The sequence below is a fragment of the Ascaphus truei genome, chromosome 5, assembly GCF_040206685.1.
Source record: "Ascaphus truei isolate aAscTru1 chromosome 5, aAscTru1.hap1, whole genome shotgun sequence".
NCBI classification, from domain to species: domain Eukaryota; kingdom Metazoa; phylum Chordata; class Amphibia; order Anura; family Ascaphidae; genus Ascaphus; species Ascaphus truei.
In genome coordinates, this window is record NC_134487.1 from 293454680 (window position 1) to 293482064 (window position 27385).

At 47.9% G+C, this 27385-nt stretch overlaps 2 long non-coding RNA genes across 2 annotated transcripts in view; one reads left to right on the forward strand and one right to left on the reverse strand.

The window, feature by feature from the left end:
• The window catches only part of LOC142496205 (uncharacterized), a 14742-nt gene extending 4663 nt beyond the window's left edge, over positions 1-10079 (forward strand). The window contains exons 2-3 of the long non-coding RNA XR_012801920.1: positions 1465-1573; positions 7554-10079. This is a non-coding gene — a long non-coding RNA (uncharacterized LOC142496205). The remainder of the gene's footprint in view (positions 1-1464; positions 1574-7553) is intronic.
• The window catches only part of LOC142496204 (uncharacterized), a 51345-nt gene continuing 27091 nt past the window's right edge, over positions 3132-27385 (reverse strand). Inside the window, exons 2-3 of the long non-coding RNA XR_012801919.1 lie at positions 11740-11830; positions 3132-3993 (exon numbers count right to left, since the gene is read on the reverse strand). This is a non-coding gene — a long non-coding RNA (uncharacterized LOC142496204). The remainder of the gene's footprint in view (positions 3994-11739; positions 11831-27385) is intronic.

A 27385-nucleotide genomic window follows, 5' to 3' on the forward strand; every position in this document is an offset into this window, starting at 1 on the left:
ATATATATATATATATATATATATACATACATACATACATACATACACACATACACATATAATCTTAAGCCCTTGTCCATCCACTGCTGGATGAAGGCCTCTCCAATGATCTTCCACGTATGGATGTGAGACTTGGACCCTAATGGAAAGATCATTCAAAAGCTTCAGACAACGCAAAGATGTATGAAGAGATGCATGCTGGGTATTACCCGAAGAGACAGGAAAAAGAGTGAGTGGGTTTGAAACAAAACAAAAGTCTGTGACATCATCACAAGGGTGACGAAATTAAAATGGCCAACGGACAGACACCTTGCAAGAAGATATGACTATCGTTGGACAAAGATGGTACTCGACTGGATTCCAAGAGAGATTAAAAGACCAAGACGACCAAAAGTAAGATGGAGGATGAAATCGGAAAATGTGTTGGAGCAACGTGGAGAAGAGAGACTGCAACCGGAGTAGGAAAGTATAAGAAAACCTGTTAAAGGCAGAATATGTTTAGTCTGCATTTCTGTGAACTTGTTTGTGCAAGTCTTGCGTATTACACCTCCAGCGAATACAACTATTACTGCAGATACATTTAACACCCACTAATAATGATTTAAAGCTATTCTAAATTGCCATAAGGGCTGATATTTCATAAGCGCTGTGATTTGTATCTAGGTGTGTTCATTGCACGTATTATGCTTCAGGTCTGTGCCAACATATGGTTTTTCTGAGAAAAGGGAAGGGTTACAAGGGGGGCGGAGGGAACACTCTTGCTACTGTCTAGACAGAGTTGGGGTGCTGGGACTAATTCCATGTGGTCAAAGGAACCCTATGAAAGAACATAGGAGTATTTTCTGAGAACGCCCACTAAAGGGCCCTGCTCACCTGCTTAGGCGTAAATACCTAAGCACTGCCTGACACTGTATCCAACGCTGTACATCGAAATGTGCAGGCACAGTGGGTCCCTGCCCCATAATGTTGGTGCTTGAGACCCAAGGTCACAAGGAATTCAAACCAGCCTCCTCTTCTGGAAAATCAGTGTAGTTATTCTCAGAGTCCATGTCTTACTGAGCCGCTCCGTCGGCCCTGAAGTGAGTTTTTGGGGCAGGGAGACTTCCCAGTGAGGTCAGGAAAGTGAAGGCGACTCATAAGAACACATATTTAGTTCCATGTAGGTGGACACAGGTGTTGAATGATATGATTCCTTATGCAATTACCACTTTGCTGCACTGTTCTTGTTTGACATAATAGACAAAACAATGTAAATCACAAGCTTCAATTCCCAGCAAGATTACCTCAATCTTTCATCCTCCCTACGTAAAATAGCTAATAAATGTAATTGGGTAAGTATCACGTGTATTTTTGTAGTTGTTAAGTGCTGCAAATAAAGGAACATCAACACATTAGGAAAGTGTTCAGTCCACGCTCTCGCTCTTTATGGGTGTGGAATGCTGATTCCTCTCTGTCCTTTTGCAGCTCCTGTAGTTCGAAGCGTCTTCCCCCACCTCAAAGATGGATCCCAGCGGAGAACTCCGACGGCAGTGCCAAACAACCATGAAAAACAGGAACACAGGGGCGCACCAAGGCAAGAGTAATAAAGTGTAATACCAATGATAAAAAATAGTAAACACTTTATGTCCACTACTAAAATGCACAGATATACATCACCCAAACACTCGGTGATAGGGGAAAAAGCCACAGTGCTGCATGGAATGTGCTCAAAGTCAGATATATAGTGGATCCAAAGACAAACACACAATGTTCAGCCCACTGCTGGGTGAAGAGTCCCCGCTGATCTTCCAGGTACGGCTGTAGCAAGCCTCTCTCCCCCACGTTGCTCTCTTCTCTCAGACATATTGCTGCAGGCACCTCCTAGTGAAAGGTATCACTTGTATAATCCCAGTTTATCGCCTTCTTTTTTCTCCCAGTCTCCAAAACAAGATTAAAGCGTTGGCCTCAGGTATTAGGAGATGTGACGCTGACTTACTCACTTCCCTCTTTGTTGTGGACCTAATTAACGAGCTGCTTACAGTAAAGTGCAGTTCTGACCCGCGGGGGGGCGGGGGGGGAGGAATATCTTTAATTGCTAAACTTGTAGAAAAGATTTTTAATTACTCAGCAGAGAATGCATGGCACAGTTTCACCCGAGGACTGTTTAAGATAATGACTTTCTTACTAGTTTCACATCTTTCTTAACTACAATTGCTCTCGCGCACTGGAATATAATATTTTATGCCAGTGGTGTAACACAGATTATAAACCCTGCTGCTACCCAAGATAAGAACTAATCAACAACAAATGGCTCAATGTATCAGAGGCAAAATGTTGACGCAAAGTCGTTCTGTTGCTGCAACTGAAATATACCTGCGCCATTAAACTTAGTTGCGCCATTTTTGAGTAAATCTGCGTCTGCCTGCGGCGAGACGAAGGAGTGATGGAGCAGGTGGGAGGAGTTAGGGCGGAGTTACATTTGCATATTGGCGCAGGTCTGTGTATTAAGAAATACAAAGAGTCCTATCTACCCAGAGGTGTGTGTACGCTGATGCAGTAGCATTGAAAAATGTGCATTTTTTGCTGTCTGAAATGTGACATATTTAGGAAGTGTACTTCCACTGTCTTTTCATTTGATGCATGGGGCGCTGGTATTCTGTGCTACTGAGCCACTGATTGAGTCACCTGTGCTGAAGCTGGGATATCCTTTAAACCTGACCTGTTGTGGGGTGTTGACGACTGGAGTTGAGCACTACTGGTTTAGAGGATACCTCATTCAATAATGCTTTGTCTCGTTGAGGTCAATATTGCTGCTTTATGGACCTTTTTTAAATGTTCAGTTGCTCTAAAGAGAGGCTTTCCAACACAAATCCATTTCTCAGCAGCCAGTGGCTATAGATTGTCGCAGCAGCGGACACAGGGGCATTCAGAACACGCCCATCAGCTTTGCCATATAATGACTCTTCATTACCCAACTCTTATAAGTCTATGTCATTTATTTTGGGGTAGCATTTTGGATGAAGTTACATCTTAAAGACTGAGCCTATTAATATGAGTCCTACCTATATAAACACACATATATATCTATATCTATATCTATAACGCTATAATAAACAAATCTCATTGATTAAAAAAAAACAACAACACCAGGATTACAAATAATAGTATAAATTGGATACCTTTTATTATTTTTTTTTATTATAACTGTACGTCTCACAAACAAACAGAGTTGGGACAATACCATGTGGATTATAGACCGGCAGCACTCGGGAGCACAGGCTGTCGGCTTTCTTACTTACTCCGTGGCTTGTGCACTTCTGATCCATGCTTTTGGTTAATGCCCCTTGCGGTGGAGATGCAATTCTGCGTTTCAGGGAAGGCAGTAGGTTGTATAGTTATCTCTTGAATGGGGCATAAATCACTACCCTGAAACCACACAACCTACTACCTCACCCTGCTAAGGCAACGGTGTCCCGGGGCGCACATGGCAGATATTCGGCAACGCAGCAAAAACAGCCCGTTCATTTCCCATCTTCCAGCAGCAGACTCTTCTGTCCCATGTGGGAACGCAGCTTTTATTTCTCGTGTACTACAACACATTGTATTCATTATGCTAGAAGTTAACCCTTTCGCAGTCCTTTTGCTTTGGAAATTAGGGGTAATAAAACTTTGCAGTGGGATTGTGGACATGTATGTGTGAAACAATAACAAAAAGGAAGGAACATCACATGAAATGAAGAGAATGAACCACAAGGGGGAGACATAGAGCCCAGAACCCAGGTTTCAGCAGGTTACTTATACACGAGACGAGGAGTATAACGAGACTTCTTGGTGGGACGTACGTATCCATTGGTGAAATTACAGCCACTTCAGGAAAGACAGTAGATTGTATAGTTATCTGAAACTCAGGGTGTGACCCTAAAACTAAACAACCTACTACCTCACCCCAAAGGACAGTCATTTGCATGAAGGCTTCTCTTCCTGCAGCCTGTTTGAGTCCAGCATTGTAAGAAACTGCAAGAAGGAAAAAAGGTTATTGCAGAGAACTGCACGGTAACACATTGCAGAGACTGCACGGTAACACATTGCAGAGAACTGCACGGTAACACATTGCAGAGACTGCACGGTAACACATTGCAGAGACCTGCACGGTAACACATTGCAGAGACCTGCACGGTAACACATTGCAGAGACTGCACGGTAACACATTGCAGAGACTGCACGGTAACACATTGCAGAGACTGCACGGTAACACATTGCAGAGACTGCACGGTAACACATTGCAGAGACTGCACGGTAACACATTGCAGAGACTGCACGGTAACACATTGCAGAGACTTCACGGTAACACATTGCAGAGACTGCACGGTAACACATTGCAGAGACTGCACGGTAACACATTGCAGAGACTGCACGGTAACACATTGCAGAGACTGCACGGTAACACATTGCAGAGAACTGCACGGTAACACATTGCAGAGAACTGCACGGTAACACATTGCAGAGAACTGCACGGTAACACATTGCAGAGAACTGCACGGTAACACATTGCAGAGACTGCACGGTAACACATTACAGAGACTGCACGGTAACACATTGCAGAGACTGCACGGTAACACATTGCAGAGAACTGCACGGTAACACATTGCAGAGACTGCACGGTAACACATTGCAGAGACTGCACGGTAACCCATTGCAGAGACTGCACGGTAACACATTGCAGAGACTGCACGGTAACACATTGCAGAGACTGCACGGTAACACATTGCAGAGACTGCACGGTAACACATTACAGAGACTGCACGGTAACACATTGCAGAGACTGCACGGTAACACATTGCAGAGAACTGCACGGTAACACATTGCAGAGACTGCACGGTAACACATTGCAGAGACTGCACGGTAACCCATTGCAGAGACTGCACGGTAACACATTGCAGAGACTGCACGGTAACACATTACAGAGACTGCACGGTAACACATTGCAGAGAACTGCACGGTAACACATTGCAGAGACTGCACGGTAACACATTGCAGAGAACTGCACGGTAACACATTGCAGAGACTGCACGGTAACACATTGCAGAGACTGCACGGTAACACATTGCAGAGACTGCACGGTAACACATTGCAGAGACTGCACGGTAACACATTAACTCTTGTCCCGTATGCAAGTCACGTGCTCACAGGTGTTCACTGTATGTGACAATTTCAATGGGAATGTTACTTTAGAAAATAAGGTGTAATTTTTTGTGCTCTTGTTTTCCAACTGCGACTTTGATAAATAGACCCATTAGTATATACACATCTAGTGAGTCACTGCGTGGTTAATGGAGAAATTAGAGGAGAAGTTTATTGAAGTATTAGAATGTTATCAAATGTAGCAACTATCAAATCATTTTCTTTTAGCTGCTAATTACCATCAAATAAATTAAACTTCAATAATAAACTACTTATGCCTGCCAGGATTTATTTTACCCCAGAGGTGGCTAACATGCCTCTTATCTTATATTATAATAACTAACTGCTTTAGAATGGCAAGTTTCTTCATAAGAACGATACATTGGACATATTAGTATTTAAATCAGAATAAGCAGAGGAGCGACGCCAAGGGGCAAATATTTTATAAATATTATTTTAATGCTGCCCTGTGACATTTATGGCACAAATTCACTAACACACACTGATACACCCACACAGATACCCTGATGCACACTCAATGCTCACACACATAAAAAGGATACACACAGGCTCTGATACAAGAACACAAACTAATGCACACATATGAACATACTGTTATACACAGACACGGATACACACACGAAGGCCCTTATACACATAGGCTTTCTGTGCGAGTGTCACAATTCCCTCCCGCAGCACTCCTCGTAGACATACAGGGGCGCACAGAGGAGTCAGGTTCAGGCACAGAACTGGTAAGAACTAAAACCGTCCATGAGGCCAGCTGCCATCTTGGTTTTGGTATAAAACCCCACCCAGTCTGTTAGTTCTTTGCTTGTTGTTTGTTCCCTAGCGCTGCGTCTTTCCCTGTTCCTTTTTATTCAGGCACCCAGTTCTGCAGATCTACAGGTACCTTCTTGCTTGTTGTCTTGTAATCCCTTTGCATTATTTTGCCCCTGCTTATTATTTGTCCTCTGCTACTATTGCTCTTTGCATGTAGTGCTGCAATACTTGCAGTTAACTTTAGTTTGTCCTGATATTTTCCTTTGTACTATATGCCCCATGTCCTTGTTCGTTCCCTTAGCTACCATAGCCTTTAGCATGTACCATTGCATAATTTGTAGACTCCATTTTGTTTTCCCAGTTTTGTTTGCTTTAGTGTAACAATAAACCCTGTCAGTTTTTACGTATTTGGTCTCCTATCTTTTGTGGGTTTCCATGTTACCTCCAATGGTTACATACATCCTGATAGATTGACGAGCCCAAGTTAGCAGTCCCTCCTAGGTACATGGATCCCACTGGAATATAGCTGGCTAAGCTACCCAAAACCTTGTGGGTCATGCAGGGAGTTATAATGGAGTTATAATGGGGTTAACTGCTACAATGAATAGTTTGCAGGTTCAGGAAACACCTTTATCTGATAAAGGGGTGCCACCGACTGTTCCTGCTTCCCCCAGTTTTATTCCGCGGGGGTCTCCTGGCCCTCAAGCGGCTAGTGGGGTACCACACATTCCGCATTACTTTCCACAAGCAATCCCTTTACCATCGCCAGAACGGTATTTTGGGGATCCCCAGAAAAATCAGATATTTTTGACCTAATGTCAACTCAATTTTTTGGGCAGACCTATGTCTTTTCCTGACAGCCCAATCTAAGGTAGCGTTTATTATATCCTATTTGGGAGGGGATGCGGCCGCATGAGCTATCCCATTAGCGAATTTAGACATCCCACTGCAATACAATCTAGAACAGTCTAAAGCAGAATTTCAGTGAATATTTTATAGATGAGATATCGTCCAATCAGCAGACAGCCAAATTCTGGAGCTCTGGCAGGGCAACAAAGTAATGTTGGCGTATCTTACCCCGTTCAATCGACTAGTACTAGAATCCGCTTGGCCTGAAGATAAAAGGGCTTCCCTCTTTTATAGAGGTCTTAGAGAAGAGATTAAAGATATTTTGGCCCACGTTGTTCTGAAAATTGCTACCTACTCAGGGTTAGTGGATTTAGTTACTTAAAGCTGCAGTTCAGTCTTTTTTTTTTTTTTTTTTTTTTAATTCAATAGTTTCATGTGGGCAATCTCTAATTACCTAAAGAACTGTATAGCTGCCAGTTAATTCGTTCTCCATGTATTGATCGGCGAAATCTTTAGATATGGGATATGTTTTTCCTCTGCTTCTGTCAGTCAGTAGAAGCTCATGAATATTCATGAGCACTCCTGCACTGACATGTGTAAGAGGGAGGGCAGGGCTCACAAAGGGGTGTGCCAGGGCTTGTGACAGGACATGAAGGGGCAGTGCCTTAGCAAATGGTTGTTAAAATAGAATACAAGAAAATTGGTCTTTCAAAGTTGTTTTTTTTTTAAACAGAAAATACTAAAAGTATTTTTTCTTACTACAGAACTGATATATAAAAAAAATCCACACATGCAGGATATTGACTGAACTGCAGCTTTAATTGGAACACCGTTAAAAAGAATGTAAGAGAGAAAGCAAGGACTCCAGAAGTATTTATGAACGCCTAGATTCAGTCCAACATGAAACCAATGTTGGTCATATAAGGGAACGTTCCCCCGGACCCATGCAAATAGGGTGATCCCTTTCTAAGGAGGAAACGGAAAGAAGGCAAAAGCAAGATTTATGTTTCTATTGTGGCAAGCTAGGGCATTTTGTGCGGGAATGTCACAGGAAACCCAAGAACTTACACCCGAACCCTAACTCGGTGGTTGAAGGAGTCGACCTGTCGAGCGTTAAGAAGCCAAAAAACTCCACTTTCCTGTGCTAACACACTACACGCAGCCGTGGCACACTTGAACCTTCCAGCTGTATGAAGACCATGACCCTTATTGACGCTACAGTCCTCTTCGACTCTGGAGTGATCGGGAACCTTTTTGCCTTATCCTCCGCTAAAAACTTGGGGATAACAAGAGACAAGAAGAAATCAGAACAATTGACGGGTCAATCCTTACTTCAGGTCCTCTGAAGTGGCATACTCTTCCACTGAAAACCCTGCAGTTTGATCTCATTGATGCGCCATCGCTTTCTTGTTATCCTAGGAATGCCCTAGTTGACGGAACATAATCCAACCACTGACTAGGAGACAAGTTCCCTTAAGTTGTCGTCCATGTTTCGCGATGGCACCCGAGAAACAAGTGATGAATCAAGCTGTCTATCTTTGCTCTGGAGTTCCGGGGATCCACAATAGAGGTACCGGCGATGAATAATTTCCAAGAGATAAATCAAGACATGATCGATCAAATAAAAGTGAAATCCCTGCCTACTCCTTGCTCTTTTGATTGCCAAATTGATGTAGAACCCGGTGCTGATATCACTTGCAGCAGGATTCATGCACAGAAGGAGAAATCGGGCATGAGTCCACAGAGAGGGAAATGGAAGGGAAATACCTGCGGCAAGCTCGGTTCTTCAGGTCGTTGTGATTTACCAGGGGAAATTGATGCAGATGAAGAAGATGAAAATAATTTTTCAGATAGTGATCTACGACTTTTCTATCTGCACAGTTTCAGCTCAGACAACGAAGATGAAATACTGCAATTTATTGTTCACAGTGAACGTAAGGCTACGCTTATAGTGCCGGCGACGCGACGTCAGGCTGCGGTCGCTGGAAAAATCTAATTGAGATGACTTCCAGCGATCGCAACCAAGCCGCCGCGCCGCGCTTACTATAAGCGCACGCGACGGGGGCAATGCATTTGTTTTGACGCGACCTTGCGACACTTACGCCGTCGCCGGCACTATAAGCACAGCCTAATTCAGCAAGATGGGGTAGATATTTTGCAAACGTCAACCTCTGACCTGGAACAAAGAAAGCAAGATCATAGTGGCCGGGAAGAGACCGGTATGGTCCCAAAGGTAGGGCTTGTTTTTGATGCTCACAATGTTTCTGCTGCTAATGAACATTATATTCAATTAGAGGAACAAGGCGAAAGCAGGTTGGATTTCGATAAGCGTGCTGTTAACCACAGAGAACTAAAGATAAAACCTCTGAGTCTGAGGCCTTACACTCTGGTCTGAAGTTTGAGTTTCGGAACATCCTAGATTCCAAGTATGGCGGGGAGGGGGGAAACTATTTTATTTGGCGAATTGGGCAGGTTACGGGCTAGAGGAAAAGTCATCGGAATTGGCCACTCAGTTTCATACCCCACACTTGATCTCCAGTTTTCACGTTAGACACCCCGAAAAACCTGGCGGCAGAGGGAGGCCTAAGAGAGGGAGTTCCCTCCTGCAGTACTCCTTGTAGATCTGTAGGGAGGAGACAGGTTCAGGCCGAGAACTGGTAAGAACTAGAACAGTCCATGAGGCCAGCTGCCATCGTAAGGTTGCGGCTAGGCTTGGAGTGTGCGCGCTGGCGCTCGAGCGCTGTGACATCATTCGCTCCGATTGGCAGCGCTGTTTCTTGCCAGCTAGTTGCGCGTGTGTGGGGGGCATGTCGGGGAGCGCGGCCATGACATCATGGAGCTGGTTCGCCCTCATTGGGCGAACCGCTCACGTGACGCGCCAGCGAGTGGCAAAAACAAATGTGCTTGTCTCTGCAAGCAGCTGAGCGCCGTGCGCTCACAGGGACACACAGGCGCGCACTCACGCTGGCCACACACAGTGTAGCAATGTGTTTAATCGTGGCGAGCGTGCACGCGCCTTCTCAGCATCACCCTGGCCGCAGCCTTAGTTTGGGTATAAAACTCCACCCAGTTTTTTATTCTTTGCTTGTTCTTTGTTCTCTTGCGCTGCAACTTTCCCTGTTCCTTTTCATCTGACTTCCAGTTCTGCAGATCTACAGACACAGATACCTTGTTGTTTGTGGTCTTGCAATCCCTTTGCACTATTTACCCGTTTATTATTTGTCCCCTCCTACTATTGCTCTTTGCATGTAGCGCTGCAATGCTTGCAGCTAACTTTAGTTTGTCCTGATATTTTCCTTAGTACTATTTGCGCTCTGTCCTTGTGCCATAGCCTTTAGCATGCAGCTCTGCACACTGCAGATTCCATATCCCCCCCCCCCCCACACAGTTTTGTTTCCTTGAATGGAACAATAAACCCTGTCAGTTTTTATGTATTTCGATCTTCTGTCTTTTGTGGGCTTCCATGTTACGTCTGAGGATCCCGTAGAACCTGATAGATATCACCGCATCAGAGATATCTCCGTTTACAGAACAACCGTCATGGTTTAAACACAGGGACACAGATATATATATATATATATATATATATATATATATATATATATATATATACATACATACATACATACATACATACATACAGACACACACACATATACACACTCGCACATGTACAGATACACACAGACCCACACCTGCTTTTTTTATACACTGGTGGCATTGCAAGCATATGCTTTTATCTTATATATGGGTGCTACCGGAATTTGGATACTATATTAACCAAGCATCATAGATGATCAACATGTTGATTACAAAGGACTAATTCCAATGCAATCATGTTTGCTCCGTGCCTTAGTCCCAATTAGTTGCATCCAATTAAAAGCACGCCTGCTGTATTCATTAGAACTTCATCTGAAACGAAAATGCCGTTAATAACCGTTCAAATGTTGGATTGAAAGTCGTGTTGCAGAACTATGCAAAATAACAGGGACAAATCTATTTCCTTGAGTCTTTCTAATAATATCTAAATGAGTGGTTTTCAAAATGTGGCCCGTGGAACCGTGGGGTAAAAAATGTGGTGATAACAAATATTACTCTGCAAGACTCCATACTATTTCCTCCCCCGTCATTTGCAATATTACACTGTAATGTTACATATTATACATCATATAGAACGCGGCTGGGTTATTGGGAAAAGATAAACTCTTAGCACTTCCCTCGTACACGTGGGCTCGAGTCCCATCAAGTCACAGCACGTTCTTCAAAGGGTGAAAACCGTGGAACCAGGTTCAAAGGCGCAACCGAAGCAGGCGGTTCTTTTTAAACATAGGATTGACGCAGGGCGTCTCCGGAGCTGGACCCCATTCATTTCAGCTTCGGGGACCCCCTGCTTCCAGAGGTAGGGACCTTCGAAGGGGGCGCCGGTATATACCTCTGGTTTTTTTAAAGCTCCCACGTCACGTGGGCCAATAGGAAGCCGCCCCGGATGACATCACGGCTTCCTATTGGCCAGCAGGGTGCGGGAGCTTTGGAAAGCGGCCATTACGTGATCTCTGCTAGCCGAGCAGTGCGGCTACCGGCGCCCCCTGCGGAGGTGAGTATCTCCAGAAGCAGGGGGTCCCCGGAGCTGAAATTAATGGGTTCCGCTCCGGAGACCCCCATGCTTAAAATAAAATATTGCCCACTTTGATTGCCCCTTTAAGGTGCACGACAGTCAGGTAATGGTGTGGCCATACTTAATGTCTTCATATTGCACAGTGCATTTCTGTGGTGTGTTTGGTAATTCTCCGGCTGTTAAAGAGACAGTCCCTTCTAGGACCAAGGACATACTTAATAGGTTATGGTAAATGTGGCTGATTGACACCTCATAAAAAAAGTAGTCCAGGGCCTTTTACATTTCCATAGCAACAGTGACAATCGTAAGCTGCGGGCTCCCTGCTTCATACGTACGTGGGAAGATGTCAGCGCTGTCGTCATTCTTACCGGGTTCTGGCAGCACCAATTCAATCTGCTCTGTGACACCGGAATTAGCCGGGACAGCCTGTAACACAACGAGAAAACCAGGTTACCGTATTGTAATCTGTTTAGTTTTACATGCAGAGTACAGAGGGCTTCATAGAATTGGTATACAGCAGGGGTGGTCAACTTCAATCCTCAAGAGGAACCTACAGGTCAGGTTTTCAGTATACCCCTGCTTCAGCACAGGTGGCTCAATCAGTGGCTCATTCAAAGACTGAGCCACCTGTGCTGAAGCAGGGATATCCTGAAAACCTGACCTGTTGGGGGGGGGGGGGGGAGTCTTGAGGACTGAAGTTGGCTACCCCTGGCATACAGGTATATTACGAACCCCTTTGTAGTGAAAGGGGGGGGGGATTGGGTGTAACACATTGCACACAGTTAAAATGTATGGAACAATTGTATGATAAAGCAGAAAATCTGCCAAATCAAGTAGGTGATTTATATATAAGCGGCTGACAGTATACAGCAGAGTACAGCAGAGTTTTCCTCTGAGGGTTTTGCACAGGGCTGGAGATTTGCAAAGCATTAGAAAGTTAAACAAATGGAAGACCAGCCCCCTAAACCAGGGGAGCGCAAACTTTATTCCCTGCACTCCCCTGCCGGCAGTTCCACTCTCTCCACGCCCCCCTCCCCCTCTTATCTTTGCGTCAGCGGCATCATGACGTCACGTTGCCTTGGCGACGCATGTAAGAAGCCGCCGGAGCCAAGGTAAGTGAGGTTTACAGAGGCCTTCGCCGCTCCCCGGGCACTCCTCTGTAAACCCCGCGCCACCCGCAGACAGTCTCGCACCCCCCCTGGTGGGCGTGCCCCCAAGTTTGCACACCGCTGCCCTAAACACGTTACAGCTTCATACTATAGCAGGGGTGCTTAACAGCTGCCCCCCAACAAGTCAGGGGTTCAGGATATCCCGGCTTCAGCACAGGTGGCTCAATCAGAGGCTCCCTGATTGAGCCACCTGTGCTGAAGCTGGGATAGCCTGAAAACGTGACCTGTTGGGGGGCTTGAGGACTGGAGTTGAGCCCCCCTGCACTATAGCACCGCCCTGCACCACAAGAACTACCTGACAACACAGCTTGGCAGATTCCCCTGAGGAATTGTCACCAACGGACAGGACAGCAGAGAGTGCGCACGCGCCCGTCACAGAGACAGCGGCCGCCTAGTGAACATGGGGAGGAGCAGGGTACAGCACGGGGAGGAGCAGGGTACAGCACGGTGAGGAGCAGGGTACAGCACGGTGAGGAGCAGGGTACAGCACGGTGAGGAGCAGGGTACAGCACGGTGAGGAGCAGGGTACAGCACGGTGAGGAGCAGGGTACAGCACGGTGAGGAGCAGGGTACAGCACGGTGAGGAGCAGGGTACAGCACGGTGAGGAGCAGGGTACAGCACGGTGAGGAGCAGGGTACAGCACGGTGAGGAGCAGGGTACAGCACGGTGAGGAGCAGGGTACAGCACGGTGAGGAGCAGGGTACAGCACGGTGAGGAGCAGGGTACAGCACGGTGAGGAGCAGGGTACAGCACGGTGATGAGCAGGGTACAGCACGGTGAGGAGCAGGGTACAGCACGGGGAGGAGCAGGGTACAGCACGGGAAGGAGCAGGGTACAGCACGGTGAGGAGCAGGGTACAGCACGGGGAGGAGCAGGGTACAGCACGGTGAGGAGCAGGGTACAGCACGGTGAGGAGCAGGGTACAGCACGGTGAGGAGCAGGGTACAGCACGGTGAGGAGCCGGGTACAGCACGGTGAGGAGCCGGGTACAGCACGGTGAGGAGCCGGGTACAGCACGGTGAGGAGCCGGGTACAGCACGGTGAGGAGCCGGGTACAGCACGGTGAGGAGCCGGGTACAGCACGGTGAGGAGCAGGGTACAGCACGGTGAGGAGCAGGGTACAGCACGGTGAGGAGCAGGGTACAGCACGGTGAGGAGCAGGGTACAGCACGGTGAGGAGCAGGGTACAGCACGGTGAGGAGCAGGGTACAGCACGGTGAGGAGCAGGGTACAGCACGGTGAGGAGCAGGGTACAGCACGGTGAGGAGCAGGGTACAGCACGGTGAGGAGCAGGGTACAGCACGTGAGGAGCAGGGTACAGCACGGGGAGGAGCAGGGTACAGCACGGGGAGGAGCAGGGTACAGCACGGTGAGGAGCAGGGTACAGCACGGTGAGGAGCAGGGTACAGCACGGTGAGGAGCAGGGTACAGCACGGAGAGGAGCAGGGTACAGCACGGTGAGGAGCAGGGTACAGCACGGGGAGGAGCAGGGTACAGCACGGGGAGGAGCAGGGTACAGCACGGTGAGGAGCAGGGTACAGCACGGTGAGGAGCAGGGTACAGCACGGAGAGGAGCAGGGTACAGCACGGTGAGGAGCAGGGTACAGCACGGGGAGGAGCAGGGTACAGCACGGGGAGGAGCAGGGTACAGCACGGTGAGGAGCAGGGTACAGCACGGTGAGGAGCAGGGTACAGCACGGTGAGGAGCAGGGTACAGCACGGAGAGGAGCAGGGTACAGCACGGTGAGGAGCAGGGTACAGCACGGTGAGGAGCAGGGTACAGCACGGTGAGGAGCAGGGTACAGCACTGTGAGGAGCAGGGTACAGCACGGTGAGGAGCAGGGTACAGCACGGTGAGGAGCAGGGTACAGCACGGGGAATGATGCATTAACTTCCATCCAAGCAAATGAGGGGGAGAAGAAAGACGTTTAGTTTTACATGCAGAGTACAGAGGGCTTCATAGAATTGGTATACAGCAGGGGTGGTCAACTTCAATCCTCAAGAGGAACCTACATCTTAACCCTGGCTGTGCTTAAAGCTGTGACCATGCAGCAAGCTTAAGCCTATAGAGAACCATGTTTAAAATGGTTTTGAAGCTTGCTGCATGGTCACAGCTTTAAGCACAGCCAGGGTTAAGATGCATAGCCAGTAAACCCACCCACAGACAGCTGTTTCGATGGTTTTGAAGCAAAAAGTGTCACTGTGTGCTCATTTGCATGTCATCTCCCAGAATCCCTTGCTGCAGTGGAAGTGCTGTGTTCTGGGTGATAATGGTGAAAGGCGGGGTTGCAGACCTGCCTAAGACATGCAAATGAGAATATAGGTATATTTCCATTTGATATATATATATATATATAACATACACACACACACACACACACACACACACACACACACACACACACACACACACACACACACACACACACACACACACACACACACACACACACACACACACACACACACACACACACACATATATATTATACTCCACTACCAGGTTCAGAGGAGCGAGGAAGAAGACACAGCATGCAGGTTTTAAAAAAAATATAAATAGGTTTACCATGCAAAAGTAGCAACTCAGTACCCCTTCATAAGGGAGTGCACCTTGGAACCTGGTGGAGTATATTTTCTTTATGCCCTATATGACACGTGCACCTGCCAATATTGGCCTTACTCTATGTTTTGTAGGTGTGCTTACTTTGTGGTGTTTATATATATATATATATATATATATATATATATATATATATATATATATATATATAGTGGCACTCCTAAAAAAAAATGGTGTACTATCTGTTTGCTTTAACTGCCAAGAAATTGGATATAATATAGCAAGTGATAGCACACTAGGACTTATGCAAAATTGCAAAGTTTATTACTAAGGTCAACATTTCAGCTCTCAAAGGAGCCTTTGTCATTATATATATATATATATATAGTGGTCGACAAATCACCAAAAAATCTACTCGCCGAACAAAAAAATCTACTCGCCGCCTAGTAGCACACGTGTGCTGCTTGGGCCAATAGGAGCTCGCCACGATGTTAAATCCACTCACCCGGGGCGTGCAAATGTATAGGTTTGTCGAACACGGTATATATATATATCCTGAGAAAGAGAGAGAGGTGGAAGCTGGCATTCACTATCCTGCCATACACATGGCAATGCCACGTTACCCATCACTGACTTGAATAGCAGTTAAAACCCATATCAGAGGTTAATGAAAACTAGATAGTATGGAGAGAAAGAGACAAAAAATGCAGAGAGAATTGCAGGAGAATGCTTGATGCTCTTATACCCGGGACTGTAAAGTGCTGCTCAGATCTCGCCCTCTATGTAAAAATACTCAATACCATAACACATCTTCCTCAGGGATCCCTAACTATCCCCCAGGGGTGACAGCACGCCCTCTTTCAATGTAGAAGACACAAGGGGCACTCACCATACAACACTGAGTTTCCTATATCTACCCTCACCATGCAGAGATCAATGTGCAGCCCTGTGACGTCTCAGGCAGAACCGCTTCATCACTGGATCCGTTACCCCGCAGGCTTCAGTGCAGGGTCTATGCGCAGGGTCCAGAATGAGGTCAAATCTTAACCGGTTGCTCTTTTCACCTTGCCAGCCACCAACAGGACCGTCTTCCATGGGCAGCGCAACGACGACAACTGCCCACTAGGTGTCCCGCAACACCATCACACACACATGCAACATGGGCTAATGGCCTCATTACACCAAAGCACACGCAACACTCCGCCTGTTAACCCCTTCAGTGCAGGAGAACGCAGGGACACGTGTTGCCACCTAGGGGGTTTTAAGGTTCTGCAAGGTGTTCGATACACAATGTAAGGATAATAAGCCTGGGGGATCTCTGTACAGAGATACTCATCATTTCCAAACAGAACATCATGTTCAGGTCGGGTGAAGGCAGCACCCAGACAAACTTTGTACTCACGCACATTGCTGTAATACAGACACTCTGACTGTCTGACAGGTGTGTGGGGTGGGAGGGGGTGAGGGGGTGAGGGGGTGGGAGGGGGTGAGGGGGTGAGGGGGTGGGAGGGGGTGAGGGGGTGGGAGGGGGTGGGGGGGAGGGGGGGGTGAGGGGGGGGGAGGGGGGGGTGAGGGGGGGGGGGGGGGAGGGGGGGAGGGGGGGGGGAGGGGGGAGGGGGTGGGGGAGGGGGGGAGGGGGGGTGGGGGGGGGGAGGGGAGGGGGGGTGAGGGGGTGGGAGGGGGGGGGGGAGGGGGAGGGTGGGAGGGGGGGGGGGAGGGGGAGGGGGGGAGGAGGGGGTGAGGGGGGGGAGGGGGAGGAGAGGGGGGGAGGGGGAGGAGAGGGGGGGAGGGGGGGAGGGGAGGGAGGGGGTGGGAGGGGGTGGGAGGGGGAGGGGTGGGAGGGGGTGGGAGGGGGAGGGGTGGGAGGGGGTGGGGGGGAGGGGTGGGAGGGGGTGGGGGGGAGGGGTGGGAGGGGGTGGGGGGGAGGGGTGGGAGGGGGTGGGGGGGAGGGGGAGGGGTGGGAGGGGGTGAGGGGGTGGGAGGGGGTGAGGGGGTGGGAGGGGGTGGGGGGGAGGGGTGGGAGGGGGTGGGGGGGAGGGGGAGGGGGGGGAGGGGGAGGGGGGGGAGGGGGAGGTGGGGAGGGGGTGGGGGGGAGGGGGAGGGGGTGGGGGGGAGGGGAGTGATGGATTTGAGTTAGACTTACTCTTACCCATTCTATCGTTGATATGTGTTTGTTTGTTTTTTTGTAAATAACGTATCTTCTCCATATAAAATTATTTAGTCTCCAATATTCCAGTGAGTATGAAATATTCATGTAACTACATTTGATGTGGCAGCTCCCAGATTGGGACTTCTAATGGCTTCTGCAGTAATTCAGCCCTGATCACTGTGACTTTGTGAGGTGGATAACCATCCCCATGTTGTAATACAGTGGTGGTCAAATTCAGTCCTCAAGGGCCACCAGCAGGGTCAGGGTCTAAGGATATCCCTGCTTCAGCACAGGTGGCTCAATCAATTCCTGCTTCAGCACAGGTGGCTCAATCAGCCTTGGACTGAGCCACTGATTGAGCCACCTGTGCTGCAGCAGGGATATCCTTAAAACCTGACCTGCTCCTGTGTCCTGCACCTACTATATACATGCAGCACCTACAGTATCTCTACCTGGGTGTGGGAATAGCTCCATTATTATCTCTCCTGCTCCTGCTACATTGTAGCTGCTGAGTTGCACTGACTGAAGGATTGATTGAAACTGAAAGGCAGCCATTTAGTGAAGCCTGGGAAGCAAGACCTTTGCTGATCGATTACGGGAGAACCAAATCGGTCGTCAGTGTAGGCAATTCGTTTTCAATTCATGTAATCAAAGGCTGCATGTATTAAAACAAAAACAAATATCTAATTTTTAAAGTGCCGCTTGGATTGTTTCTTTAAGACCCATGGTGATATGTCTCAGTCTAGTCTGGCAACAACAGGGTTAACCAGAGTGCTAAACGTTCTGCGGTTAATTTCCCCCCTCTCCCCCCCCGTTTATATTCCTCCTCCGATGACAGTATTAGGACAGGCCCTGCGCATGCGGTACACCACACAGCTCTGCATACCAGATCAATTGGTAACACTATTAAAAATGATGATGGATTAGAGGTCTACACAAGAACTGACTCACCCAGAACTGACCACCCAACCACAGGGTCATTGTTCAGGCAGATCTGCTGTTTCACCTACTGAGCTACTGCACCTGCGGATATCCCGTAACAGACTGTGTATGGGATAAATTGGGGGAAAGTTAGGGGTCTATCTCTTGCTTTCCTTCATGCCTAAAAGTTGCAGCCCAACATACCAACAGTAAAATTAAAGCACTCAGCCATTTAAAAGCAGCAATACTACTTTCTATTTTTATTTGTATATGTAAAGCGTGTGACAATATATAATTCTACACTCTCACCCAAGCTGGCCATCGTTTGGTGCTCCTGTTATAAATCTGGCAAAATCCGGTGTGCCTAACATAATGGCTGCTTCAGAAATAAAAGAGAAAAAGGGGGAGCACAGGTTGAGGTATACAAAATGGTAACAAATTGTTCAGCTCGGGAGTGTAAGTTCCCAGACCAAAAGTCACAGGAAGAGACTACGAAGGAGATGGGAACCTTGTAGGATTTATAAGGTTGTGATGTTCTGAAAAGAACGAGCGACTTCCCCTATACATCCCAGTTTGGGTAGCGCCCGGATATCTCTCTTTGCATGATGGCTGCTTCAGTCAGTGTAACTCAGCAGCTACAATGTATACTTATATTACTAAGGTAACATTATCTATTATTACAGATTGCAGCTCAAACTGCTGGGAACATTTGCAACAAATTTTCAGGAAAGTGTTGCAAAGATCTTGCCCTGCTGGGGAAGTGGGTTAAAACCGGCTATAGAAATCAAAGGATGCTCGGTATATTAAAAATCATTAAAAATGGCATTAAGAGTGGAAAACCCCATACAAAAATCCCCCAGGCACTATTATCTAAAGCTACAGAACTTTAAAAAAGATACAGAATATTTCACATGTTTTGCTGCTTAAACACATTTAACACTATATTTTTTAAGCCACTGGTTGTTCAGGATATATTTAATCTCTAACCATTTGAGTGCCGGAGGGGTCGTGGTAACTGAGTGCCACGGCCCGTCCGGCACAGCGCGTAACCACGGAGGCCATTTTCTGGGAAATGGAGGGGGCGGAGGAGTCGTGGTACCTGAGTGCCACGGCCCGTCTGGCGCAGCGCGTAACCACGGAGGCCATTTTCTGGGAAATGGAGGGGGCGGAGGAGTCGTGGTACCTGAGTGCCACGGCCCGTCCGGCGCAGCGCGTAACCACGGAGGCCATTTTCTGGGAAATGGAGGGGTCGGAGGAGTCCTGCGTTTGTTCACAGGCAGATTGCGCCCGGCGCTCAAGGGCAATGCAGGACGCGAACAAACCCGGAAAAAAACCTGCCCCACTACGTCATGGGGCACTCAGAGGGTTAATATTTTCTTTTGATGTTACGCGGACATCGAATATTCAACATTTACGGACTCATTTTGGTGCCAGAAGCACAGGGGAAAAGTGGATTCGGACCGTGGTTACCTGCTTCAAAGGTAGTTGCCGTCCCGCTAGGCCAGGTTTGACCAACTCCAGTCCTCAAGGGCCACCAACAAGCCACAAATTAGGGATATCCCTGCTTCAGCACAGTTGGGTCCATCAGTGTGCTCAGTCAGTCATTATGACTGAGCCACCTGTGCTGAAGCAGGGATATCCTTAATACCTGGCCTGTTGGTGGCCCTTCAGGACTGGAGTTGGCCAGCCCTGCCCCAGGCCAATCCTTCCTCAACATCAGGGTGTAAGCCGCATACTAGTGAACACATCACACGCCCCTCTCGTTGGGTGCGCACGCATATAGCTAAGGACTGAATGCTGGTGCTGTAACGAGGACGGAGTTCTACAAAAAAAATCCCATTATAAGTCATTTTTCAAAGCACCCTAAAAAATTTTATTTCATACATCTCTTTACCAACACACACACACACACACACACACACACACACACACACACACACACACACACACACACACACACACACACACACACACACACACACACACACACACACACACACACACACTATTTTTATTCAAAGCTGCAGAGTTGTGGTGGTTACACGGAACACTGTTAGATGAGGAGGAGGTTTAATGTCAGCAAAGGAGAAAGGAAAACAGTGACATTTACTGGTTGCACAAGTATTAAGCCCCTTAGGTAACATCCTTAGGTAATACCAATTACTGCTAGGAGTCTTTTTGGGTCGGTCTCTACAAGCTTTGCACAGTAGGATGGTGCCATTTTTGCCCATTCTTCATGGGAAAATTGATCCAGTTCTGGTAAGTTTGTTGGGGAGCGTCGATGGCGGCAATCTTCAAGCCATAAATGTTCAACCGGATTCAAGTCAAGACTGTGACGGGGACGCTCAAAACATTCATTCTCTTCTTGTTCAACCAGTCCAGTGTGGCTTCGGCTTTGTGCTTCGGGTCATTGTCCTGCGGACATGTGAATATTCTCCTCAGTTTCAGAGTCTTGGCTGAACTCAAGCAGGTTTTCATCAAGGATCCGCCTGTACTTTGCACCATCCATTCTCCTCTCTATCCTGACCAGCTTCCCAGTCCCTGATGATGGGAAGCGTCCCCATAACCTGATGTTGCCACCCCCATGCTTGACTGTTGGGATGGTGTTGAGTGGCTGATGTGCAGTGTTGAGCTCGCACCAGACGTAACACTTAAAATTGAGACCAAAAGTTAAATTTTTGTCTCGTTGAACTACTAAACCTCTTTTCACGTGTCTGCAGTATTATTTACAGAATTTGCTTTTTTCGCAAACAAAAATTGAACTTTTGGTCTAAATTCCAAGCGTTAAGTTTGACGCAAGTTCGACGCTGCACATCACCCAGTCAACACCATCCCAACTGTCAGTCACGGTGGTGCCAGCATCATGTTAAGGGGACGCTTCACTTCAGCAGGGACTGGGAAACTGGTCAGGATAGAGGGGAGAATGGATGGTGCAAAGTGCAGGTGAAACCTGGAGAAAAACCTGTTTGCGTTCAGCCAAGACTCTGACACTGGGGAGAATATTCATATTTCAGCAGCACAATGAACTCAAAGCACAATGAAGCACAAAGCCACACTCGAGTGGTTGAACCAGAAAATAATTCATGTTCTTGAGTGGCCCAGTCAAATCGTGACTTGAATCCAATCGAACATTTATGACGAGACTTGATGATTGCAGTTCAACAACAATCCACAACACATTTAACAGAACTGAATCAATATTCCCATGAAGAATGGGCAAAAATGACACCAACCTAGTGTGAAACATATGCATACGTGTATATATATATATAGCAAATAAAAAGATCACTTGTGAGCACATTCACATGTCTTAGGCAGGTCTGCAACCCTGCCTTTCACCATTATCCCCAGCATACAGTGCTTCCACTGCAGCAAGGGATTCTGGGAAATGACATGCAAATGAACACACGTGTCACCTTTTGTCTGAAAAACCATTGTTACATGGAGCCCATATAAGCTAATGCTCACAGTGGAGGTTTCTTGTTGTCTTTTTCACCCACCATAACTTAGGACGTGTGTGTATATATATATATATATATATATATATATATATATATATATATATATATATATATATATATATACAGTGTTCGACAAACCTATACATTTGCTCGCCCCGGGCGAGTGGATTTAACCCCCGGGCGAGTTAATATTGGCCCAAGCAGCACACGTTTGGTATTAGGTGGCGAGTAGATTTTTTTGTGTGGCGAGTAGATTTTTTGGTGATTTGTCAACCACTGTATATATATATATATATATATATATATATATATATATATATATATATATATATATATATATATATATATATATATATATATATATATATATATATATATATATATATATATATATATATACACACACACACTATAGGTACACAGTGCAATAAATAAAAAAATATTGCAGGCACAGTAAACCACAAGACTAAAAGATTACAGCCTAATTTTTGGAGCCAGAGGCACAGGAAGAAAAAGGGACTTGTCCAAGGTCACAACAAGAGCTCATGCTGGGATTTGAACCGTGTTCAAAGGCGGTGTTGTAACCACCGAGTTCCTCCTTCAGCCCCAACAATGCTACTTTAGTTATTTTACAGCTTTCTGCAGGGCAGCTGCTACGCCTTGTGCGCCTCCATACAAAAGCGGCTTGATGATCAAACAGAAAGGAGAACTTTTTGGAATTCTGAAATAGAGCTGACCCAGTAAAGTGTTGGGGGACTTGGTCAGGGTCAAACCACAATGACGTCTCAGTGATTCCAGCTCAGATCATCGGTCGTAAATTAACAGTATACGTCTTGTTTCAGTGCTGTGAACAGCTGTGTGAAAATCGTGGTTTAGTGCCACATGAGTGCTATTTTATCTGGAGTTATCCTTCTGCTCCCATTTAGGGCTGATATCGTTGTATCGTTGAATCACTCATTTGCATGTCGCTACCCAGAATCCTTGTCTCCAGGTTAGACCTCAGTTTGACGTGAGATTGGGGTGAATGAAGCAAATTAGGGGGAGCGAATAGTCCTCATGGTAACCATATTTATTTTGATAAATATCTCTTCAAAAAGAGTAAGACATTGCCTTTTTAAATTAATGTTAAATACACAAAATATATAAAAACATTCTTACTACTTCCATGTCACTAACTGTCCCTAAAATGTCATAGAATCCCATGGATCACTGACACAGTAGAATCACGGAAATATATATTTGTAATATTAACTTTTTATTATTATTATTATGATATTACTATTATATCATTACCAACCCTATAGGGACTGGAAGAAAAGATGCAGCTGCAACTGCAAATAACCCAGTCATGGGTTATCTATTTTTCTTTCCTAAATCACTGAAGTCTCTAATGCAGGATGAAAAAAAAAAAACCCATCCCATACTTCAGGACTTGCCACCAACAGAGATATCCTTAAAACCTGACCTGTTGGTGACCCTTGAGGACAGGAGATGGCCGCCTGTGGCCTAAAGGACGACAAAGTCTGCAGATTTTCTTCCTAAACGTTTTTATCTGCTGACAGTTCCCTGTCTAAATAAATATACTTATAGTTCACTGTTTAATCCACATTCACAGATTATTCTCGCTCGACACAGCTCATGCAGCTTGATAACCATATTAGCCCAAATAACGGACTATTTCTTTATTCCTATAAGGTTGAATATAAAAGACCTGACTCCAACGTTTTCCCTTTCATTTGCCCGATGCACAAAACAATGTCAAACAAAGAGATAGAAACATCTCATTTCCACACGTGCCCACAAGAAACCCACCGCACTGCTTTACAAGCCCTGACCGCGGAGGAGTTTGCCACCTTAACTCATGCCAGCGGGGCAAGAGAAGTGTTACTGACTATCAAAATCAGCAGGCTACACTGCCACCTCCCGAAACGGCTTGCAATCCCCAATTCAGATTTGAGCCGCTTGGCTGCAGGAGAGAACGGGGACTCATCGCAGCGCAGTGTGCGGACAGCCGGTCCCGCAGGAATGAGGAACGACAAGACATGTGTCTCTGCAACAACAAAGCTTGTTGTTATAGCCGAACAGAACCAATTTTGTTTCAGCGCTGCCGGCAATGGGCTAACGTCCCAGCTATTTTTAAACTGACGGCCAGTGAGAAGTCGGCTTTGTGGCAGAGAGTTCGACAGGGAGCTCTCAGACACGGGACCCCGAGGGCCTCAAATGAATGTCGCCTGTCACACACCGCACCTTCTGAGCGCAGGTTCCAACCCAACCTAATGAGACGCCCACCGCTGGCGGGTTGACAGGAAGCTGAAGCTGAAAGAGCCTGTTGCCCTCAGAGGCGCATGGGGCAGCGTCCGAGTGTCGCACTTCACGGGACGAGGAGCCAGGCTTGCAATATAACACACTGTGCTAATAGCTCCAGGGGGCTCAACTCCAGTCATCAAGACCCCCGTCAACAGGTCAGATTTTCAGGAAATCCCTGCTTCAGCACAGGTGGCTCAATCAGTTGCTCAGTCTTCGAATGAGCCACCCATGCAGAAGCAGGGATATCGATATTGGAGCCACTGATTTAGTCACCTGTGCTGAAGCCAGGACATCCTGAAAACGTGACCTGTTGGGAGGACTTGAGAACCCCTGGGTTACTCTCAAGTACCACGTATGGTTTACTCTCAAGTACCACATATGGTTTACTCTCAAGTACCACGTATGGTTTACGCAAGAACGTAAGTAAAGAGGGATGAGGGAGGTTTATGTAAAGCGGCCTCGTCTCTGAGAGCTCGGACAGTTTACAGATCCAACAATATACTTATAATAATAACTAATGTTGCTAGTTTTCCGGATGTGTCACACAGACGCGCTCTAGTACAGAGTTTTCTTGGTGAGTAGCGTGTTAGAAAAGTTCAAATAAATAAAAAGACACGGAGGCGGAGGGATCTCAGTGAGTAAAGACACGGAGGCGGAGGGATCTCAGTGAGTAAAGACACGGAGGCGGAGGGATCTCAGTGAGTAAAGACACGGAGGCGGAGGGATCTCAGTGAGTAAAGACACGGAGGCGGAGGGATCTCAGTGAGTAAAGACACGGAGGCGGAGGGATCTCAGTGAGTAAAGACACGGAGGCGGAGGGATCTCAGTGAGTAAAGACACGGAGGCGGAGGGATCTCAGTGAGTAAAGACACGGAGGCGCAGGGATCTCAGTGAGTAAAGACACGGAGGCGGAGGGATCTCAGTGAGTAAAGACACGGAGGCGGAGGGATCTCAGTGAGTAAAGACACGGAGGCGGAGGGATCTCAGTGAGTAAAGACACGGAGGCGGAGGGATCTCAGTGAGTAAAGACACGGAGGCGGAGGGATCTCAGTGAGTAAAGACACGGAGGCGGAGGGATCTCAGTGAGTAAAGACACGGAGGCGGAGGGATCTCAGTGAGTAAAGACACGGAGGCGGAGGGATCTCAGTGAGTAAAGACACGGAGGCGGAGGGATCTCAGTGAGTAAAGACACGGAGGCGGAGGGATCTCAGTGAGTAAAGACACGGAGGCGGAGGGATCTCAGTGAGTAAAGACACGGAGGCGGAGGGATCTCAGTGAGTAAAGACACGGAGGCGGAGGGATCTCAGTGAGTAAAGACACGGAGGCGGAGGGATCTCAGTGAGTAAAGACACGGAGGCGGAGGGATCTCAGTGAGTAAAGACACGGAGGCGGAGGGATCTCAGTGAGTAAAGACACGGAGGCGGAGGGATCTCAGTGAGTAAAGACACGGAGGCGGAGGGATCTCAGTGAGTAAAGACACGGAGGCGCAGGGATCTCAGTGAGTAAAGACACGGAGGCGGAGGGATCTCGGTGAGTAAAGACACGGAGGCGCAGGGATCTCAGTGAGTAAAGACACGGAGGCGGAGGGATCTCAGTGAGTAAAGACACGGAGGCGCAGGGATCTCAGTGAGTAAAGACACGGAGGCGGAGGGATCTCAGTGAGTAAAGACACGGAGGCGGAGGGATCTCAGTGAGTAAAGACACGGAGGCGCAGGGATCTCAGTGAGTAAAGACACGGAGGCGCAGGGATCTCAGTGAGTAAAGACACGGAGGCGCAGGGATCTCAGTGAGTAAAGACACGGAGGCGGAGGGATCTCAGTGAGTAAAGACACGGAGGCGGAGGGATCTCAGTGAGTAAAGACACGGAGGCGGAGGGATCTCAGTGAGTAAAGACACGGAGGCGCAGGGATCTCAGTGAGTAAAGACACGGAGGCGCAGGGATCTCAGTGAGTAAAGACACGGAGGCGCAGGGATCTCAGTGAGTAAAGACACGGAGGCGGAGGGATCTCAGTGAGTAAAGACACGGAGGCGGAGGGATCTCAGTGAGTAAAGACACGGAGGCGCAGGGATCTCAGTGAGTAAAGACACGGAGGCGGAGGGATCTCAGTGAGTAAAGACACGGAGGCGGAGGGATCTCAGTGAGTAAAGACACGGAGGCGCAGGGATCTCAGTGAGTAAAGACACGGAGGCGCAGGGATCTCAGTGAGTAAAGACACGGAGGCGCAGGGATCTCAGTGAGTAAAGACACGGAGGCGCAGGGATCTCAGTGAGTAAAGACACGGAGGCGGAGGGATCTCAGTGAGTAAAGACACGGAGGCGCAGGGATCTCAGTGAGTAAAGACACGGAGGCGGAGGGATCTCAGTGAGTAAAGACACGGAGGCGGAGGGATCTCAGTGAGTAAAGACACGGAGGCGGAGGGATCTCAGTGAGTAAAGACACGGAGGCGGAGGGATCTCGGTGAGTAAAGACACGGAGGCGGAGGGATCTCAGTGAGTAAAGACACGGAGGCGGAGGGATCTCAGTGAGTAAAGACACGGAGGCGGAGGGATCTCGGTGAGTAAAGACACGGAGGCGCAGGGATCTCAGTGAGTAAAGACACGGAGGCGGAGGGATCTCAGTGAGTAAAGACACGGAGGCGGAGGGATCTCAGTGAGTAAAGACACGGAGGCGGAGGGATCTCAGTGAGTAAAGACACGGAGGCGGAGGGATCTCAGTGAGTAAAGACACGGAGGCGGAGGGATCTCGGTGAGTAAAGACACGGAGGCGGAGGGATCTCGGTGAGTAAAGACACGGAGGCGGAGGGATCTCAGTGAGTAAAGACACGGAGGCGGAGGGATCTCAGTGAGTAAAGACACGGAGGCGGAGGGATCTCAGTGAGTAAAGACACGGAGGCGGAGGGATCTCAGTGAGTAAAGACACGGAGGCGGAGGGATCTCAGTGAGTAAAGACACGGAGGCGGAGGGATCTCAGTGAGTAAAGACACGGAGGCGGAGGGATCTCAGTGAGTAAAGACACGGAGGCGCAGGGATCTCAGTGAGTAAAGACACGGAGGCGGAGGGATCTCAGTGAGTAAAGACACGGAGGCGGAGGGATCTCAGTGAGTAAAGACACGGAGGCGGAGGGATCTCAGTGAGTAAAGACACGGAGGCGGAGGGATCTCAGTGAGTAAAGACACGGAGGCGGAGGGATCTCGGTGAGTAAAGACACGGAGGCGGAGGGATCTCGGTGAGTAAAGACACGGAGGCGGAGGGATCTCAGTGAGTAAAGACACGGAGGCGCAGGGATCTCAGTGAGTAAAGACACGGAGGCGGAGGGATCTCAGTGAGTAAAGACACGGAGGCGGAGGGATCTCAGTGAGTAAAGACACGGAGGCGGAGGGATCTCAGTGAGTAAAGACACGGAGGCGCAGGGA